Source organism: Lolium perenne, chromosome 2, assembly GCF_019359855.2.
Source record: "Lolium perenne isolate Kyuss_39 chromosome 2, Kyuss_2.0, whole genome shotgun sequence".
In the NCBI taxonomy this organism is placed as follows: Eukaryota; Viridiplantae; Streptophyta; class Magnoliopsida; order Poales; family Poaceae; genus Lolium; species Lolium perenne.
The window spans coordinates 51116555-51128725 of record NC_067245.2 but is presented as its reverse complement, the minus strand read 5'-3'; positions in this window follow the sequence as shown (position 1 = coordinate 51128725).

Sequence of the window (12171 nt, the reverse complement as noted above, 5' to 3'; positions counted from 1 at the left end):
CTGGTTTGCTTGATGTTTTCTTTCGAAAATACTTTCCTGCTAATGCTCAACATATTGCTTTGCAGAGAATTTATAGTTTTGACCAGGAAGATGGAGAGAAATTGCCTGAAGCTTGGGCAAGGTTTTGCTCTCTTATCAGAGCTCGACCTGGACATGATTTGGAAAAGCATGACCTACTTGATATATTTTATAGTGGACTAACCATTGAGTCTAGGGAATACCTGGATAGTTGTGCTGGTTGTGTTTTCAGGAAAAGAACCCCAGACGAAGCTGGAGAATTATTTGCTAGAATAGGCCGAAATCATGATGATTGGACTACACCTGAACCAACCCCAACACCAATATTGAAGAAGAGGGGTATGATTAAATTAAATGATGAAGATATGAGGGAAGCCAAGAAATCTCTTAAAGATAAGGGTATTAAATCTGAAGATGTGAAGAATTTACCCCCCATAGAAGATTTATGTAAGATAACTCCCCCTTCATCCTTGATTGAGGTACATTCTCTTCAACGCTTTAGTAAGGAAGATATTCCTTACTCAAAACCTCCTGCTCAATGTTTAGATGAGTTTGATAATTATATTGTTAAGCAAGATAATTTTAATATGAGAGTAGAGAATCATTTAATGGAAAATTCTCAAGCTATTAGTAAATTGCATGATATTGTGGAGAGAACCTCCAATGATGTTAAGATGCTTGTTAAACATTTTCATATGGTTCAAACTCAAATTGATCAACTCACTAAAGTGCAAAATGACTTATTAAAAAATAGTTCTAAAGAAAAACATGCTTATGAAGTAACAACTAGAGGTGGTGTTTCTACTCAGGATCATCTATATCCCGAGGGGCATCCCAAAAGAGTTGAAAAAGATTCTCAACAAACTAAAGAAACTAGTGCTCCTTCTAAGAAAAAGAAGAAGAAACATAAAACTATTGTAGAATCCTCTGAGCCTGTTAATGATCCTAATAGTATTTCTATTTCTGATGCTGAAACTGAAAGTGGTAATGAACATGATAAAGATAATGATAAGAATGATGCTTCTAGTAAAGAAGAGATTGAAGATGAATCTGAAAAGCATGCTAAAAATAAAAAGTACACTAAAGAAGATTTTATTGCTAAGAAACATGGTAATGAAAGAGAACCTTGGGTTCAAAAGCAAATGCCTTTTCCTGCTAAGAAATTAAAATCAAAGGAAGAAGAACACTATAATAAATTTTGTGATTGGATGAAACCTTTGTTTCTGCAAATCCCTTTGACTGATGCTATTAAATTGCCCCCTTATTCAAAGTATATGAAAGATATTGTCTCTAACAAAAGGAAAATTCCTAATGAGGAGATTTCCACTATGCTTTCTAATTACTCTTTCAATGGCAAAGTTCCAAAGAAGCTGGGAGACCCAGGTATACCGACTATCCCTTGTTCATCAAGAATAATTATGTTAGAACTGCTCTATGTGATTTGGGAGCTAGAGTAAGTGTTATGCCTTTTTCTCTTTACAAGAGACTTTATTTAGATAAGTTGATACCAACTAATATATCTTTGCAAATGGCTGATAAATCTACTGCTATTCCTGTTGGTATATGTGAGGATGTTCCTGTTCAAGTTACTAATAATTGCTTAATGTTAACTGATTTTGTTGTGTTGGAAATGCCTGAAGATGATAATATGTCTATTATTCTAGGAAGACCTTTTCTTAACACTGCAGGGGCTGTTATTGATTGCAATAAATGAAAAGTTACTTTCAATGTTGATGACAAGGAGCATACTGTTTATTTTCCCAAGAGGATTGATAAAGTATATGGAGTTAATACAATTTCTAATTTGAGAACTATCAAAGTGGGAGTTATTGATTGTCCTATATATGAGCCTATACAAGGATATCAAAATATTATGATTGGATCCATATCAATACAATATAAGGTAACATGATTGATTTGAGGTTTATTTCTTCTTATGTCATGTAAAATTTATTTGATGGCAAGACTTGATCAACCTTGTTAACAAGTACATTTTATATGCATAGAAGAGCTAAACACCATTTCTTTCTTTCTCCACACTTGTTTACTTGCTGAAGTACTACTTGTTTTGCAAGATGCTTTAGTTGTTTAGAAGTTTGAAAATCTTTTTCTGCCCTGTAATAGTTACTTTAACACCCAAAAATGTGCATTTTTCGAAGTTTTCAAAAATTTACAAAAATTATACCGCTGGTCTTATTTTTCGAAAAGCAACCTGGGAGTGTCTGGGGCTGACCAGTGGGGCACCCCAGGGCTGCCCCCCATGTGCCGGTGCGGCCAAGGAGGGGGGCGCGCCACCCTGTGGTGAGGGCCCCTCCTGGCCCCACTTAATCATCCCTTCCTCCCATTCTACTCTCTCTCCCGAAAAAACTCGTACCAGCTTTCTCTCACTCGCGTTTTCGCCCGAGAGCTCAGGATTTCTCGATCTCTTTGCTCAGCCCAGATTTCTGTATGAAATTTGGCACATTTGCTCTCCGGTATGTGACTCCTCCGATTATCCAAATAGAATTTTGTTTGGTTGAGTATATCTTGAGTATTTTGCTGCTGTAGGTAACATGTTAAGTGAGCTTGCATGCTTGTTCTAAGTTGTAAAAATTAGTTTTGATGCATGCTTAGTACTCTATCAAGTTCCTATAGTAGTTTCCCTCATTTATATGTCTCAAAATCAACTTTTATAATGATTGTTGAAAAATTTCAGAAAATGGAGTGGAATAGATACCAACTCAACCAACATGAATTGGAGGTGCATGAAGTTATGAGAGTCCACCGTGAAGAGGGAGTATACCCCTCCTACTACCCATGCACCGATTTCATGAGGAGTGCGGGAATTTTTCAGGATGTTCAAAATCTGATTTCTAATGCAGGGTTGGAAGATTTTGTTGTTGGTGAACCTTACCAATATGCAAAACTAACCATGTCAGTGGTGCAGGATTTTGAATTCCATTGGTCCCAATCTAACCCCATGGTTCGATATAAAATCTACAATAAAACTATCAACTTTCCCTTTGATGATTTTTGTGCAGCTATAAAAGTGCTACAATGGGGATCATGTGAGAAGATTAGGGGGCTGCCGCAGGAACTCTTGAGTCTATACAAGATGATCTGTCAAGGGAGAAGCTTCTCAGATGAGAGTGGTAAAATTCGTAGTATTCAACTCCCAGCTATTCGCTATTTTGCTTACTTTATCACCAAGTGCGTACTTGCTAGAAAGAATGCAAATAAGTTATCCATCCATGATTTGGTTTTCTTAGCTTCCGCATTGCAACGTGATAGAACTTATAATTTGGGTGCTTTGATAGATTTTAGGCTTGCTACTAACCGTGATAAAGGAGGAATTTGTGGAGGTCTCATTGCCTCTCGTTTGCTAGCTATGCATGGTGTAGAACCTCACCCTCTTGATGTTTAGCTCTCTATAGAGAAACTTGATATTGTTTCCATGATAAAACACGACTTTGTTTCTAATTGGTCTAATTTAATAACCTGTCCTATGAGATAACCTTTTACAAGAAAAAGTGGAGAACAACTAAAACTTAAAGGCTAGTAGGATTGCCTGCACCTGCTTTGTTTAACCTTGATTCCAGGAAAAATTGGTCGGTCACAGAAGATGAACTTGATGCATACATAGAGGGGGGTGGCCATCATGCAGGGGACGGCACGGAGGAGGCCGAGGAACCCCTCGACTTGTCATCCGATGCAGCGAGTTCTTCACATCAACATTTTGGGCATGTGGAGCCTTCACCCTTTTCTTCTGCACAGGGTCCTTATTATGACCACGCCATGTATGATCCACCGGCGTGGAACCCTGACCCTCGCTGGGGTTGATCTCCACTTAGGCAAAAAGCCTAAGCTTGGGGGGAGGTATGCCGACATCACTCATTCATTGCATATTACAATTGCCGGATACTTGTACATACTTGTTTCGCTTCTTAAAGTGGCTTCTAATATGAGGGAGATGATATTTGGGGAAGTGCTGTATAAAAACAGATTCTGGACTGACACTAAAAAAATCCCTAAAAACAGCCAGAATATTATTTTGCGAAGCCAATTTTTGTGCATGTTCCCCAGGTTATTATCTAACTTTGATTAGTTGAGCACTTTTCGCGTTGAGCAGCGGAAGATTTTCGTAAAAATTGATTACTGTACTGTTGTCAAGTTTGATGGATTTCTGCTACTTTGTGTTTATGTGACTCTTTTAGTTTTCATTCTCTTGTTTTTGCTTTGTTTCTTTCCTAAAACACAAAAAGACCAAAAATATTTCTGTTGTTTCTCTTTACCATTTGTTTATTTTGGGTTTTTGTTCCTATTTTGCTTTATTTGCTATCGTTGGTTTGCTACGAGAAAATCCAAAAATATTATGCTTTGTTTGTCTGTTTCCTTTTGTTCTTGTTTCCAATTCGAAAACACCAAAAATATTTGTTGTTCTTCTTTGGTTTTGTAAAGTTTATTATGGAGTTCAGCGGTCTTCGGTGGCTGGAGCTTGGTTTTCATTTCATATTATGACGATGTACGACAACTCGACTGTGGTGAGAGGCTGGTATGAACCCTATTTGTTTTCATTTTTGTACATATACTCATCCATGTGAGCATGCTTAGTTGGTTCATGTGAGGTATATGTCATTTAATGAAAGTCTAGTAGTTCGTGATCTCTCATGTTTAGCTCCAATTTATTAATATGAGTAGCATGTCATAAATATTTGCTTGCATTGTTTTATTCATAGATAGGTATGACATTGTGGTATCCTCCTCTGAATAATTCACTTGAATCGACTTGGCACATGCTCACGCATGCATATGACTGAACAAAAGTCAATTAAACCTCGATGATTTACTTTGCCTCAGAGTTCTTGTATCACTTTTATGCTTCCATTAATTTATTTTATCGCAAGCATGATTATGACAGTTACTGCTCTCTTGATTGTCGCTTCCCAGTCTATTGCTAGCCTTCACTTTTACTGAGCGGGAATGCTGCTCATGCTTCCAAACCCCTGAAAACCAAGTTATTCCAAAGTGTCCACCATAAATACCTATGCATGGCATTTCAAACCATTCCAAGTAAATTCTCATGTGCTACCTTTAAACCTTCAAAATACTTCTCAATTTGTGTCGATGTTTTATAGCTCATGAGGAAGTATGTGGTGTTTTATCTTTCAACCTTGTCATTTACTCCTGACAGACTTTCATCAATGGACTAGTGGCACATCCACTTATCCAATAATTTTGCAAAAAGAGCTGGCAACGGGGTTCACAGCCCCAATTAATTAACTTTCATCAATAATTCTCTTCACATGTTTTGCCCTGATTTATCAGTATGCAACTTAATTTGCAAATAGACACTCCTCCATGGTATGTTAATGTTGGAAGGCACCGGAGGATTCGGTTAGCCATGGCTTGTGTGAGCAAAGGTTGGGGGGAATGTCATCCATAATAAAACTAAAGTACATGTGTGAACAAAAGAGAAGAGGGATGATTTACCTTGCTAGTAGAGATAACGTCCTTCATGGGAGCCGCTCTTGAAAGTCTGGTTGATGAGGTAGTTAGAGTGCCCACTACCATTCGTGGACAACAACAAACACCTCTCAAAATAATTTTACTTCTGTTTTAAAAATGAAAAGCTCTAGCACATGTTGATCCCTGCTTCCCTCTGCGAAGGGCCAATCTTTTACTTTTATGTTGAGTCACCATCCTTTCTTTGAGCATCTTCTTGAGAGCACAACTGTCATTCTTAGTATAATATGCTTGTCCCAAAATATGATTAGCTGTAGTATAACTTTGATGCTTTTATCTTTGATAATCTCTACTTCTAGTCTTTCCATGAATTCCAGAGGTGCCTGGGCATTTATGTTTTGCTGTACAAATACGGGCAAGCGAGATACCACTTTATCATATCCTTTTATGAACATTGCAATCTTGCTGATAGACATGATTCATGATGCTTATTATTAATTTGTTGGTACCTTTTCCAAGATTGACATAGCTATTAGATGACTTTATTTGCATGTATCTTATTATGAATTGCCTAAGTACTTGTCCATATCATGAGAATATTTACATCATATGAACGAATGTGTTCGTGAAAGTTCTTTTATCGCACTCAATTGTTAACTGAATTGCTTGAGGACAAGCAATAAGCTAAGCTTGGGGGGAGTTGATACGTCCAAAACGTATCTACTTTCCCGAACACTTTTCTATATTTTTGCCTCTAATTTGTGTATTTTGGATACAACTAACACGGACTAATGTTGTTTTTAGCAGAATTGCCATGGTGTCTTATTTTTGTGCAGAAACTCAACTTTCAGGAAAATCCCCGGAAATAATTGCAATGGGCCTATTTTCACAGAAGATTGACGGAGCCAGAAGACGAGATGGAGGGGGGCCACGAGGCGCCCACCCCACAAGGCGGCGCGGTGGGCCCCTGGGCCATGCCGGCCTATGGTGGCGGCGCCTCGGCCAGCCTCCGACGCTCCCCTTTCGACTACTTAAGCCCTCTGATCTAAAAACGCGAGGGGGTTCGACCAATTTGCCAGAAGACATCCAGAACTCTGCCGCCATCGCGAAACTCCGTCTCAGGACCAGAAACTCCGTTCTGGCACTCCGCCGGGACGGGGAATTGGCGGAGATCATCGCCATCACCACCACCAAAGCCTCTCCATCGACCATCCATGTTTCCCCCATCCATGTGTGAGTAATTCCCCCGCTGTAGGCTGAAGGGGATGGTTGGGATTGGATGAGATTGGTCATGTAATAGCATAAGATTGTTAGGGCATAGTGCCTAGTATCCGTAGATGGTACTTTTATGATATTGTTGCAACTTGTTATGCTTAATGCTTGTCACTAGGGCCTGAGTGCCACGATTTCAGATCTGAACATGTTATCAATTCATGATGATATTCATTGCTTTATTATCTTACCTACAAGTTGTATACACATATTGCTGTCCGGAACCCGAGGCCCCAAAGTGACAGAAATTGGGACAACCGGAGGGGAAGGCTGTGATATGAGGATCACATGTGTTCACGGAGTGTTAATGCTTTGCTCCGGTGCTCTATTAAAAGGAGTACCTTAATTACCAGTAGATTCCCTAGAGGCCCGGCTGCCACCTGCTGGTAGGACAATAGATGTTGTGCAAGTTTCTCATTGCGAGCACGTACGACTATATACGGAACACATGCCTATGGTTATTTAGTACTTGGATACCACCCGTTCATCCATCCCTGTGCCTACAATATCTTAATCCTGATGTTTACCATAATCACTACTGTTGTCTTTGTTACACTGCTTATATTTCGCTACTGCTACTGCTATAAAACTGTTGCTACTGATAAATTCTTGCGAGCAAGTCTGTTTCCAGGTGCAGCTGAATTGACAACTCCGCTGTTAAGGCTTACAAATATTCTTTGGCTCCCCTTGTGTCGAATCAATAAATTGGGTTTTACTTCCCTCGAAGACTGTTGCGATCCCCTATACTTGTGGGTCATCAGTTTCCATCATATAAAAGCATAATATTGTGGTATTCTCCTTTGATGCTTTATTGGGTTGACTTGGAACATGCTTACATCATGTTATGACTACAAACCAGTCACCTAAAGCCTGTATGATCATTTAATTTTTGACTTGTAGTATCACTTTATGCTTTGATTAATAATGTTTTGTCGCTATGCATGATTATGGCCATTATTGCTCTCTTAGTTGGTCGCGCTCTCAGTCTTTGCTAGCCTTCGCCTGTACTGAGTATGAGCTCTACTTGTGCATCCAACTCCCAAAAACCAAAGTTTACCAATTGTGTCAACCATACCTACGGTATTTTACCGCCACTCCAAAGTGAATTTCTTGTGTGCTACCTTTAAACCTTCAAATTATTACTTGTTTTGTTTTTGGTTTTAGCTCATGAGGAAGTGTTGAATGCTTTATCATCTCTTTCATGTTTATTATGGCTTCACACTTTGACTAGCGTGCAAAATGTGTTGGTCATTAATTTTGCAAAAGAGCAGGCGCGGGTGCCCACCCACTAAATATATATTGAACCAATAATCTAAATCTCCTAACACTATGTACTTGAGAAATCATGAACTAGCTTGTTTAAACAAAGGAGAAGAGGAACTTTATTGTTCACTCTATGGGAGCAGCTCTTGAAGCCATTAAAAATGAAAGGCTGATAGAACATTTGATGCCATTCATTGACATAGACATGCATACCTCTCAAAATATATTTTCAACACCTCTATTGAATTCAAAATAAAAAGCTCTAGCACATGAGTAATCTTGCATCCCTCTGCGCAGGGATTTTTTTTTTACTTTTATGTTGAGTCTTCATGTTCTTACTTTATGCACTAATTAAGATTGCATAGTTGTCATTCTGAGTATAATGTGCATAGTCCCAAAATTTATTATTGATTGATTCATGATTATGTTATTCCTTGTTCTTAAATTACTTGTACCTAGTCACCCTTTGAACTTTAAAGGTGTCCTAGCATTTATGGTTTTCTACTTCATAAAGAACAAGCTGAGTACCACTTTGCTATGTTTTCTCTATGCTAAAAAACAAACAGTTTCTTTCAGTGCACAATTATTCATGATCTCTTATTTGAGTTACTTCTCTTGTTGTAACATAGTTCCTAAGTTCTTTTGTTAGAATTATATCTATCATGCCTATGTATAGAGTACTTTGATCCCAGCTCACAATGCTTTTACAATAACTTGATCAAGATTGTGTTGGCTTCATGTCACCTCAAAAATTATTTTTGTTATCACTTACCTACTCTAGGACGAGCATGAGTTCAGCTTGGGGATGTTGATACGTTGCAAACGTATCTATAATTTTTGATGATCAATGCTTATTTTACACCAATTTATATATGTTTTGTTTACAGTTCGCTGCACTTTTATGCATTTTACGGAACTAACCTATTGACAAGATGCCACTGTGTCAATTCCCTGTTTTCTGCTGTTTTGTATTTCAGAAAAGTTGTACAGGAAATATTCTTGGCATTGGACGAAACAAAATCCGAAGTCCGGAGGAGAGACGAGCTCCACGAGGCGGCCAAACCTGCCCCTGGCCGCGCCTAGGGGTGGTGTGGGCTCCTCGGGCACCCACCGACCTCGTCCTTCTGCCTATTTATTTACATGTTCGGTTAAAACCTAAATACACGAGCCTCCATCCACGAAAAGTTCCATCGCGGCGCCATCGCCGACCCTAGCTTGGGAGGGTTCTGAAGCTCTTCCCGGCACCCTGCCGGAGAGGGAGATCATCACCGGAGGTCTCTACATCACGATGCCCGCCTCCGAAGTGATGCGTGAGTAGTTCATCTCTGTACTACTGGTCCATAGCAGTAGCTAGATGGTTGTCTTCTCCAATTTATGCTTCATGTTTAGATCTTGTGAGCTGCCTATCATGATCAAGATCTTCTTTATGTAATGCTACATGTTGTGTTTGGTGTGATCCGATGAATATGATTATATACTTGTCATATGTTATTTGTGATCTTGCATGCTCTCCGTTGCTAGTAGATGCTCTGGCCAAGTATGTGCTTGTGACTCCAAGAGAGAGTATTTATGCTCAACAGTGGGTTCATGCCTCTAGTAATCTAGGAGAGTGGCAATAACTTCTAAGATTGTAGATGTGCTGTTGCTACTAGGGAGAAAACAATAATGCTTTGTCTAAGGATAATTATATTGTTTACTTTACACATAGCTAAATACGATAATATGTTGCTTGCAACTTAATACTGAAAAAGGTGCAGACGCTAACCGGAAGGTGGATTATTAGTCATAGACACAGTTGGATTACAATCTATGTATTATGTTGTAATTCCCAAATGAATCTCATAGTAATCATCTTGTCATGTATGGTCTTTATTCTGTCAATTGCTCAGCTGTAATTTGTTCACCCAACATGTTATTTATCTTTATGGAGAGACACCTCTAGTGAACTGTGGACCCGGTCCTTTTCTTTTACACTGATAAAATCATCCACTGCAAACAGATGTTCTGTTTACTTACTGCAAGACTGCTCTCTTTAATTCCACTACAAACAAACATCTTTTTCCACAATATACGGTTAATCCTTTGTTTTCAGCAAAACCGGTGAGATTGACAACCTCACTGTAAGTTGGGGAAAAGTATTTTTGTTGTGTTGTGTGCAGGTTCCACGTTGTTGCTGATGCCGGTAGTGCGTCCTGCCAAAAGTCAGCTAGCAACACCTTCAGAAGTTATTTCTTTCTCCTACTGGTCGATTCAACCTTGGTTTTTACCGAGGGGGAAACTTGCTACTGTGCTCATCATACATTCCTCTTGGGGTTCCCCAACAGTGTGCTCTGCACTCATCACACACATAATGATAACTTCTACCCAATGTCCCAAAGGCCAATGTATTGTAGGGTCATCATTCGCATAATGTTGTTGGACGAAGTTACAAAAAACTCATATAAGAGAAGATACCATTATCATTATTCAATTCATATATGTGCTAGTTGTCCATTCCCCAAGAATTAACGATGTTATTCACACATTGAGGCAGGCAACGTCATCATGATTATATGAATAGACTGTAAAGGATAAAACAAGCACACATGCAAATCTAGACCAAAATCTACAATTACAACGAGATGGACAAGGGGTTGATGATGACGGAGATGGTGATGGAGATGGAGCTGATGACAATGAAGATCGATGTTGGAGCCTCCACGATTCAAGTTGTAGTGGAATTGGTGGCCTTCTGCGATCTCCCACTCTGAATCCCTTCCGGATGTGAGTTTTCATAGTTTTCTTTTTCTATTTATGTCCAATGTTTGACGCAACCACACAGGGAGAAAGTACTTGACAAGGCGGTTCCAACGCAGCATTGTACGACATGAAGGTATGGGTGGTTCCACCGTACCAGTGGTCGCTAAGTACCCTGAAGTCGCGCTTGCGTGGGTTCCTGATGACGCTTGGGTGTAGTCAGTGTGTGTTGTGTCATCACAATGAGACGATTAAGCACTTGTTCTTCCAATGCTGCTTTGCCAGATCTACATGGTCATGCATCGAAGTAGCTTCTGATCTGTATCCTCCTACTAGTGTAGCCAATATCTTTGGTAATTGACTTCATGGTATTGATTACAGGTTTAGAACTCTTATTAGGGTGGGAGCGCTTGCCGCTATATGGTCGTTATGGCTATGTAGAAATGAAAAAGTTTTTAATGATAAGAATTGTTCTCTTTTGCAAGTTATATACAGATGTACCGCTATTTTTCGTTCGTGGACTGCACTACAAACAGTGGAGAACAGTGACCTCTTTACGGAGATCTGTACACGGTTGGTGGATACGACGAGGGATACTTTTTCCCTACATTGGTGATAGCATAATCTACGGATTGGGCCATGATGACCCACAAGTATCGGGGATCGCAACAGTCTTCGAGGGAAGTAAAACCCAATTTATTGATTCGACACAAGGGGAGCCAAAGAATATTTGTAAGCCTTAACAGCGGAGTTGTCAATTCAGCTGCACCTGGAAACAGACTTGCTCGCAAGAGTTTATCAGTAGTAACAGTTTTATAGCAGTAGCAGTAGTGAAATATCAGCAGCAATGTAACAAAGACAGCAGTAGTGATTATAGTAAACAACAGGATTAAAATACTGTAGGCACAGGGATGGATGAACGGGCGTTGCATGGATGAGAGAAACTCATGTAACAATCAAAGTAGGGTATTTGCAGATAGTGATAAAACAATATCCAAGTACTAAACAATCCATAGGCATGTGTTCCATATTTAGTCGTACGTGCTCGCAATGAGAAACTTGCACAACATCTATTGTCCTACTAGCCGGTGGCAGCCGGGCCTCTAGGGAATCTACTGGAAATTAAGGTACTCCTTTTAATAGAGCACCGGAGCAAAGCATTAACACTCCGTGAACACATGTGATCCTCACATCACCGCCTTCCCCTCCGGTTATCCCAATTTCTGTCACTTTGGGGCCTCGGGTTCCGGACAGCGACATGTGTATACAACTTGCAGGTAAGATCATAAAACAATGAATATCATCATGAAACAATAACATGTTCAGATCTGAGATCATGGCACTCGGGCCCTAGTGACAAGCATTAAGCATAACAAGTTGCAACAATATCATCAGAGTACCAATTACGGACACTAGGCACTATGCCCTAACAATCTTATG